The sequence below is a fragment of the Rissa tridactyla genome, chromosome 1, assembly GCF_028500815.1.
Source record: "Rissa tridactyla isolate bRisTri1 chromosome 1, bRisTri1.patW.cur.20221130, whole genome shotgun sequence".
Taxonomy (NCBI): Eukaryota; Metazoa; Chordata; class Aves; order Charadriiformes; family Laridae; genus Rissa; species Rissa tridactyla.
This window is the reverse complement of record NC_071466.1, coordinates 203,284,269-203,294,086: the sequence shown is the minus strand read 5'-3', so window position 1 is coordinate 203,294,086 and position 9,818 is coordinate 203,284,269.

Here is a 9,818-nt window from a genome sequence, read left to right as displayed (position 1 = left end):
ATTACTTTTCACATTAAAATAAAAGTTAAAAAAATATGTAAACCATAAAATAATTAAATAGCTTTTGGCCTCCCTCCTCAAAGTGCAGGCATGAAGTGGTCATAGAGTTGCTCTAAGACCACTTTGAAGTGTTGAATGTATTCTTAATTCTTTGTATTCGGGATATGTCGTGAGAAGCTGCAACGTAAAACCGTAGGACAGCTCTTTTAGGACTAGGTTTAAATGCAGGAGGGACTCTTGGCTCTAATGAAGTCAGTGGAGTCTTGTCCTTGGCTTCATCACATCCACTTGTGGGTGCTTTACTTTTGGATTATTCCCACTAACTCACCAAAGCGATAAGATGCTACATGGAGTGACGAAGGGTATAAACACTTAGGCCTTTCTGTTTGCAGCAGTAATGTTAAGATCGTGATTTTCTCCTGGCAGTGCAGAAGAGGTTTCGTGCACAAGGGTCATACAGGAGCAGGTTGCCTCTGTCCCACACCACAGAAGTTCAGCTGTGCAGAGCCCTGATGTCTTTACACTGGGTGCTTAAACACCAGCTAAACTCCATAACCAACTGGGAAAGTGTGGCCTTTTCTGCCGAGGCAGAGCAGAAGAAGAGGAAATGAAAATGTCTTATTGCTCTGTCTCTCAGGCAGCCCCAGAAATGCAGAGGGTTCAGGGACCGTGAACCAGTCACAGCCTGATCCCTTGCCAAGTCTCAAGTACCCTCAGCTTCTTCTTGTTTTCACTGGAGCTGAAAACTACCTGGAGCTCTTGAAAGCCGCTTGGTGAGCTGAGCTCTGAAGGGCTTCGCGTGTACTGCCTCCCACCCCGGCCAGGATGGGGAGGGAGAAACAAGTGGCTGGAAGGAGGTAAAGCAGTAACAAATCATCTGAGAGGCTTACAACTGCAGAGAGAAGCTATTTTTCACAGAGAAAAGAAAACAGTTCTGCTGGAGATGCATTTTACTTGTCTTGTGAAGACCTCCACATCTTTCTTTAGTGTTAAATAAACACCAGTATCGATACTGGGAGATTAGCTGGCTGAGAATGTGGATAACAGCATCAGCCTGTGCCAATTTCTGGTGTTTCCCAATGTTTTCCTTCACCCTGTGCTGTATAAAGCTTCTGTTCTCATGTGCTGCTTTCTGTCCACGTCCTGTCTTCTGCTGCCCAGCTGGTCACCCTGCTGCCAGGTTCTGCCCAAAATCTTCCAGCAAAATATCGCTCACAATAGCATCTGCTGTGGTGCTTCTAGGGCAAAACACTCCAAACTCAAGCCCTTCCAACCCTTTCAAATATGCCACTGCTCTACTTGGGCAGCGCAGTGGGTAAAAGAAACATATATTTTTGCTCAGCAGTAAGTGTAGTGGTCAGCTTGGGCATGCACCGCTGGTGGGTGCCAGTTCCTTGTAGGAAGGGCAGGGACCGCAGCCTGTGGGTGGCATCCTCAGGAATATTTGAAGCCCCTACTGGGGACATCCAAGAAAGAAAAGGAAAACTGGATGTCCCTGAGAAGTCTTCCTAGAAAGCAGAGGAGTCACTTGTACTCACAGGCTCAGGATGCTGGCACCAGAAGGAAGCATAATGTCATTTCACGTCCAGCTTCTTATACTCTCTAGTACCTTTTCTTTACAGCAAGTTTCTCTTTCTATTACTCAGAGGCACAGATTAAATCAGCTATGCTACTGGGTCAAGTTCAGTGGTGATACATAAAATGGGGGTGAGGATGAGTAAGTTTGGTTAAGAAGCAAGTGTCAGGCAGTCAACCTAAGTTTGGAAAGGGCAGTGAGGTTGGGCAGGAAGAGAAGGTCTGTTCCATTAACAAATATATTTCTGGATTGCTCAGATTTATCAAGACATGTAGAAAAAGAGGGTCTGAATTTTGCTTAGTGACTCAGGAAGAGAAAGGACCCTGCTAGGATACGGGTCATGGAAGGTTATCACTCCTTTGTATGGAGCGCACAATAAGCAGAAGCACCCAGTGCTGTATTACAGCAGTGAATCGTGCAGAGGAGCTGGAAATTTCCAATAAAAGGGTTGCTGCCATATTCACATCCCTCTCAATTTTTATTCACACTTCCTTTATTACACTTACGTATTTTAATTCCCTTTTATTATGTACTTAAGAGTGATTGTGCCCTGAAAGCCAGCAAACTTAGCCTGGATGATGGGTGTTCATAGGATGGCATTATACCATAAAGAGCTCAAACACAAAATCCTGCACCCTGCCTTTCAGAGCAGGGAACGTTTTGTCATCCTCCTCTGCCAACATTAAAAAGCGAGCTTCATTCTTCAAGATAAAAGTGCCATATTTTAATCCAATGTTAATGTTATTTTGTCTTTTATGAACTTTCCGTATTTTGCTTAAGGCAAAAATAGTTACTTTTTTTTTTATTTAAAGCCATCTGTCTCTCTTGATTTCATAAAGCAAATTAATTTCTGAAGAGATATCTCACATCGGAGGCGACAAACTGTATTAGACTTGTTGATTCAAACTGTATTTTTGCACTGTGTCTGCATACACCTTTATTATTTAAGACTCGGCCGGGCTGGGGATCAGAGAGGATGCACAATCACAGAGGCCTGCCCAGCTTCTCCTGCCGGCGATGGGTGAGTCAGGGAATCTGCAGTGTCACAGCCCAATGTGCTCTGTCCTTTGGTACAGATACGGCTACATGTGCATGGAGTTTTGTTTAACGCACGGTAATGAGTGTTCAGATAATCTGAAAATAAAGCAGAGGCATAGCTTGTGCTGTGCTGGAGCGGGAGGCTCAGCCTTGCCGCTCCACCCTGAGCTCCTTCCTGCTGGCTCCAAGGACACTTGTTCCAAGAGATGCTTGTGGGACACCCCCTTGCAGGGGGTTTTCAGCCACGTGAGAGTGTAAAAACATCCTGTGTTCCCTCAGGCTAAAGGAGAGGCATTGCAGGGGGTCATGTCCACCTCAGACTTGCATACGGCAGTGGTATATCCCCTCTCTAGGAAGCCCCGGTGCCAGCTGCCTGTGGCTTTACACCACGGCCCTTTCCCGCTGAGATTGGGCATGTCTGTTGTGTGAATACCACGGAAACGTGATACCCGCCTCAGGAAAAGCTGTGGTGGCCCCATAGGGTTTCCTTAGAAGTCTTTCCCTCCTGGTGAGCAGGAGCAGATGGCAGAAGGAGGAATAATTTATTTTTCTCTTGGCAGGAGTTGGCCAACCGTAGCCTGGGAGTTGTTGCATGTGTTGAGTGGGGCCTGACACTTGTGTCCATGTCCCCCCCCAAGCACTGCTGGGCCAGAAAAGGCCCGTTTTCCTACTCCCCAGCACTGCTGGACCATTTGTTTGTGACTCCATCGCCAGGCCATGACTTCAGTCCGGTTTCTGTCTCCTCAGTGGTCAGCCAAGACTATGAAGATTACACAGTGGTCACCTGAATTTCAGCTACTAAGCCCAAATAATTTCTGTTTAAAAAAACCAGCAAAGTCAAACTGTCATGAAAGTAAAACCAAAACCAAACAGTGATTACAAATGCCCAAAATGCTGCCTAGCAGAACACGAGAAGCAGCTTCTCTGAATGGATGCCAGCACCCTATTTCCCAGGAAAGCCCTGGCCACTGTTCCCAATTTCCTCTTTAAAGTCCAGCTGAGCACACTTTTATTTGCTTATCCATTTTGAAATACCCTTAAGGATAGTGTTGAAAAGAAGCCTAAATAAATAAACACACAGCAGATATTTCTATGGAAATGGTGGAACATTTGAATATATTCAAACATTAAGTCAGAGCCAATTCCTTGTAATCATTTATGTTTGTGCTCTAGGTCTCTCTGTGTGGTGTACCTTTACAAACAGCAGTGCAATAAAACCCTTCGTTATCTCCAGATACTTTAGACTGTGCCATTCCTTAAAGTGTGTGAATTATGCCTGAGGTTTCACTCAGGTAACAGTTACATGGACAAATGTATTTCCCAATATTTCAGCAGGTCTCTTATCAGTTCTTGGGCTCCTATCAGCTTCAGCTTGTTTTGCAAGAATGTGCAAAATGAAAATATCTGGGGTTTTGCTCATGGAGCAACATTGTTGTGTCCGTGTAGCAGAGGGGTTCACCCAGCTGCAGGCTCCACAGCTCGACAGCTCTGGGGTCTGCGCTCCCCCACATCATCGCCAAGTGTTTGTTCCAGAGCTATTCAGGTGTGTGTACAGCCCCACTCTTCATAACTCCTTGAAATCACATCTGGATTTGGGAATTTTAACCTGAACTCACCTTAATTACCAGCCTACTCTTCCCCTGGAATTGCGCAGACTGGGTAGTCATGGGATATGGAGTATTTTGCCCTTTGATCTTATGTCAGGATATTTTCAGATTATTTAAGGACCCTCACTTTCTTTAATATTTTGTTAATTGTTAAGAGAGGAACTTCCAGTTTCTGTATTGCAATGAATTGTCACCAAAGTGCTTTTATTTAATTACTTATTGATTGATTTACTGTTAACATACTTAACTTTTTCCATTTTGTGGGCTCATAGACATTTCCATACAAGCCTCCCAAGTACACATTGCCATCTAGCACAGAAAAGTCTGCTTTTCTCACTTGTGTTACAGACAGGAGTTAAGCAGTAGGTTCAAAGACCACATGCTGGAAATCAGTAGTTTAGATTAATTTTTAGATTAGTGCTAGCTAACTTTCACTTCTTTAAACTTTGCTTCTCTATATCATACAGAGACCACATACTTTTAAAAATATTAAATATATTAAACACAAAATAAATTATTGAATATATTTTAGAATAACTATTATGATAAACACAAGCAGGGCAAACTAAAGGTAAAATTCAAGAGCTGAGTTGAATTAGTTGTAAGGAGAAGTTAACCATAATTTTGTTCATCCCTCTAATTCTCGATCTACAAACGAGAACTTTTTCACGCTGTTAAAAGGCCCCACAGTACCCTCTGTTACATTCACACCCCTGAATATCCTTCCTATCTGCTTGTTTGCAGACCAACACAGGCGAACGATAAAATATCTTTATGCAGGTCAGCAGGTGGCCTGACCTGGCATACTGTCTGCTCGGGAGAAGGCAGAAGTAGGAAAGTGGTAATTCAGGACTATGAGATAATCCCAGCTGTAGCACTCCTTGTTAGCCCTGTTTATTTGAGGGGGGTTACAAGAATAGTCGTTGAGAGATCCAGCAGAAAACCCCACCCAACCACAAAGGAAACATTTGAATGGATTTTCCTTTATCACTTGGTGAATGAAAGAGCAGGTAGCAATGTCTGTATTTCTGTGCTCACAGTCCCAAACCCGCCAGCTCCCGGACTCCTGGGCTCATCCACAGCGTCTCTCAGTCAAGCCTGGACTCCTATTTTTTTTCTCCTTCTCCTGCATGATGCTTGTAGTTGATATTTTGGCCTCTGCTTGCACAACAGGAAGCCTCGCAGTTCAAATGGTTTGCTGTGACTTGCCTACAGCCTATAATTTCAGCCTTTTTTTTTTTTAGACTGTTTTTTCCACTGTTAGAAGAGGCTTATTTGTTCCCTGTGCCAAACCTGAAGGAAAGCTCGGCCACCCAGGGCTGTAATCAGGCCCACAGTTGTCTTTGGATCCCAAAATGGCCACTATCGCAGTTCCTATCTGCAGCATTATTGATAAAAAGAGCTGTACTTCCTCCAGCTGGGCTAAAAATATGCAAAGCCATAAATCCCAAAGCCATGCGTGCAAGCTATTTTGCAGCCAGTGGGCAGTAACAGCAATGGGAAAACCCTCCAGTCCAGCGGTGGTGGCACCTTCTTTTGCAGCAGCTTCTGGGGAACAGACCCTGGCCACGGCACCCGCTGCCAGAGCTCTGGCATTCCCCTTTGCTCCTTGCCAGGCTGCTTCGGCTTGTAAATATGCCAGATCAAACAAGCTGAAAATATTGCATCTAATCATTTTAGGATAAAGGCCATCTTGGAAAAGATAGTTGCCCCAGGAAATGAGCTTCTTTCTCAATAGCTGGCATCATTCCAACTGAGTCACCGACGGGGCTCCGAGCACTGGGCTGCAGGAGCGAAATGAAAAGGGGAATCTCTCCCACACTGGGCTTCACGCAAAAGTACCTGAAGACGAGGCAGTAAGAAACTGCTCTGCCTGAAGGTAGCGTTGGGCTGGGAAAAACAATCGTGATTCTGGACACAAGTCCCTTAAAAACAAACATTTTGGGGATTGGTGAACACCGGGGGAAAGGGGAGATGCCTGTACTTACCATCCAGTTATCAAAGCCTATGAAGGAGGGAATTTAGAGCAAACAAATTGAGGATAAAATAAGAGCAGGATTTCCAACAGGGCATTCCCCTGAAGGGTGAGGAGGCAAATGCTCCTCGGGATGGGGCCAACAGCACCCGGGAGACTCCGCAAGCACAAACAGGTCATTGTCTGGACTGGGCAAAGGGAAAACAGAGTCAGCTGGGCAGAAACCTAGAGCTGGAGGTCCGGGGAGGTGGTCTTCCCAACAAAGGTCAGAAAATGCATCAGCCCTTATCAGACTCTCCTTCATAGCTCAAAAATGTCTTTCCTCTCTCATTTCCCATGCATGAAAATTTCCCATTTGCATGAAAAAATGATCACAGAGATGATGTGCGTGTAGTGAGTATGTTTGGGTAATCCAGTCTGGTTGTCAGTGGAGATTAAATGCTTGCTCTTTGTTACACCATAACCCCGTGCATTTCTGGGGTTTAAAGCTCAGTCCTGAAACAATACTACAAAGTGCCACAGAGTTTGAGGAAATTCCTCACTCGCGCCATACCCCTTATCCCTTTCAGCCATATCCCTTACAAAGGCATTAATCATAACTAACTTTTTAAGATTGATCATTATCAATGTAGTAGTATCTTCTTATATGATAGTCGCTTTCATGAAAAATGCATCCAAATATCTGTACGCTTTTTACTGGCTGCCTTTATGATCAAAAACAAATTACCTTTTACCTACTGGCTGTGCTTGCACGATACATTATTTTCCAAGGCCTGATGGAAAGACTTTTTTATTTATGACTCAGGATGGGCCTAAAATGAAAAACACGTATCTAAGTACATCTGATAAATATGAGTTGGTTGCAGTCTAATGTCACTATCAGTACAAGCCCTGATTAAATATTCTCTGTCCTGTGACGCGCCCATGGAAAGACAACAGCACAAACATGTGAGGATTCCTTCATTTTGTTAAATTATTCTGTTTTTCTAGCCAATTAAGCCCTTTATTTACTGAACTATGTACTCAGACCCTGATTTATACAGCACTGAGGAGTCAGATTGCAACTTGTTTTGGATCCTCAGGATTCAACGTCAGGACAAAGTGAGCAGTGACTGTCACCTGAGCAGTGGCAAGTACAAAAGGCTTTCTGCCTCTTCTCTTGGGTGTAAAGTGAGGTTTTGCCAAAAGGAGATCCACCTCCACAAGAACCCTTCTGCTTTTCTCTCACACTTTCAGATGTTCCTGAAGTTTCTAGGACAATTTTCTTCCACCTGAAGCTAAGTCGCAGTTACTCTTAAGCAACTGGGTTTTGTTTGTCCTTATGGTGACTGATTAAAACACAACTCTCTACAGTGAGACATACTAAAAATTGATGGAAGTTATCAAGGTGAAGGAAATGAGAAAGTCAGGATGCTTTTAGGAGAGCACAGGTAGAAATGCTGAGCTGCAACAGGTGAGGTCGCAGAAGTAACCGGGAAAGCCAGCTTGCTAGGGAGGCTGAAACAAGGCAAGGAAATGCAAATTAACCCATGAAGGGGCTTGGGCCATGTGCTCCTGGGGGATTTCTGTGCCTGCAGCCTGGCACATGTGTGGGAGGCGGGTGCAGAGCCCCAACACGGCATCAGCCCCTGCAGGGTCCCGTGACACCTTCATGTGCAAGAAGGGCTCGGGGGAGCAAGGGCAGGGAGAGTGGTCTGACCAGTTTCCTTGCACCCCGAGAGGAGGTCTTCTCCTTGCCTAGAGGGCTGCTGGTGTGCTCTCTCAGATGGGTCACCCTGCTGGGAGGGTCCTTCATAAGGCTCAGAAATCAGCCCTGCTGGGGAGGAGGAGCAGGGAGATGTCCCCACCATCCTGCTCCCAGCCTTTCCACTCCTCCTGTCCACCCACAGGTGTGCAGAAGCAGCTGAGCACTCATTCTGGGCTGAAAAGAGACAATTCTAGGCTTGATTTAGCCACATGAGGTAAAAAAATAATTTCTTAAGGACAACAGATCATGTTTTCTCTTGCCAACTGCCTACATAATGAAAAATGAAACTTCATTGTGTATGCACAAAACAATTGAAAGCTAAGATTTTTCCAAACTGGTGCAACCCAATTGCAGAACATTGTGTTCAGCCTTGACTGCCTTGTGCACCACAGAGCATTTTGTTAATATTTAAACTCAGTCTTTTGACTCTTACCCGAGAAGCCCAGAAAGGTTTGTGGTTTAAGCAGGGTTGTGTAAGCAAGACAGCCCTGGTGGGTCTGAGCTGCTGAGTGGCAGAGCTCGCATGAGTTCTTCCAGACCAGGAGCTTGGAAGGTGCATGGGATGGAAGTGAATGCAGCAAATGAACAAGGCTTGTCCCAGAGAACTGCAACCAGTACTTCTGGTGAAGTGATCACACATGAGAGCTGATGTGAACGGTGCCCTGAGAGAGTGAAGAGAGTGATGCTAGGAAGGAGCCCTCATGTGCAAACAGGAACCCAGCACATGCCATACCATGGCTGTAACCTACCTGCCTTCATCCCCATGATTAGGGAGCAGTGGGAGTAGCGGGGGGTGCAGAGGAGAGCAACTTTGACGCAGTACTAAGACTTTAGATGGTTGTGGAAGACCATCCATGCTGTCCTGCGACCTCACATGCCTTGTGCTCACAGAAGGCAAAAAAACCTTAGAATCATAGAATGGGTTGGGTTGAGAGAGACCTTAAAGGTCATCTAGTTCCAAGCCCCCTGTCATGGGGGCACCTCCCACTAGACCAGGTTACTCAAAGCCCCATCTAACCTGCCCTTGAACGTTTCCAAGGATGGGGCATCTACAGCTTCTCTGGGCAACCTGTTGCAGTGTCTCATCACCCTCACAGTAAAGAATTTCTTCCTTTAATCTAAATGTACCCTCTTTCAGTTTAAACATGCTACCCCTCATCCTATGGCTACACTCCCCATCTTTTCTGTAGGCCTCCTTTAAGTACTAGAAGGCTGCTATAAGGTTTCTCTGGAGCTTTCTCTTCTCCAGGCTGAAAAACCCCAACTCTCTCAGCCTTTTGTCATAAGAGAGGTGCTCCATCCCTTTGATCATTTTTATGGCCCTCCCCTGGACTCGCTCCAACAGGTCCATGTCTTTCCTGTGCTGAGGACTCCAGAGCTGGATGCAGTACTCCAGGTGGGGTCTCACCAGAGCAGAGAAGAGGGGCAGAAACACCTCCCTTGACCTGCTGGCCACCCTTCTTTTGATGCAGCCTGGGATGTGGTTGGCTTTCTAGGCTGCAAATGCGCATTGCCCGCTCATGTTGAGCTTCTCATCCACCAACACAAATGAGGAATCACAAATGAGGAAATTAACAGGAAGAGGCATCAGGTCAACTCGTGGCTCCGGGACTGGTGTTATCGGCAGGGCTTTGGGTTTTTTGATCATAGGCTCCTATATGAGTCACCTGACCTGCTGGTGGCTTGTGGGATGCACCTGTCCCCGAAGGAGAAAAGAATTTTGGGGCAGGAGTTAGCAAGGCTCATTGACAGGGCTTTAAACTAGATATGAGGGGGGAAGGGGAGATAACTGGGCCCGTCACGAATAAATCCAAGGGAGGCATGCCAGGGCTTGAAGGATGGTTGACTAGCGAGGACTCTCACTCTGCCATTTCA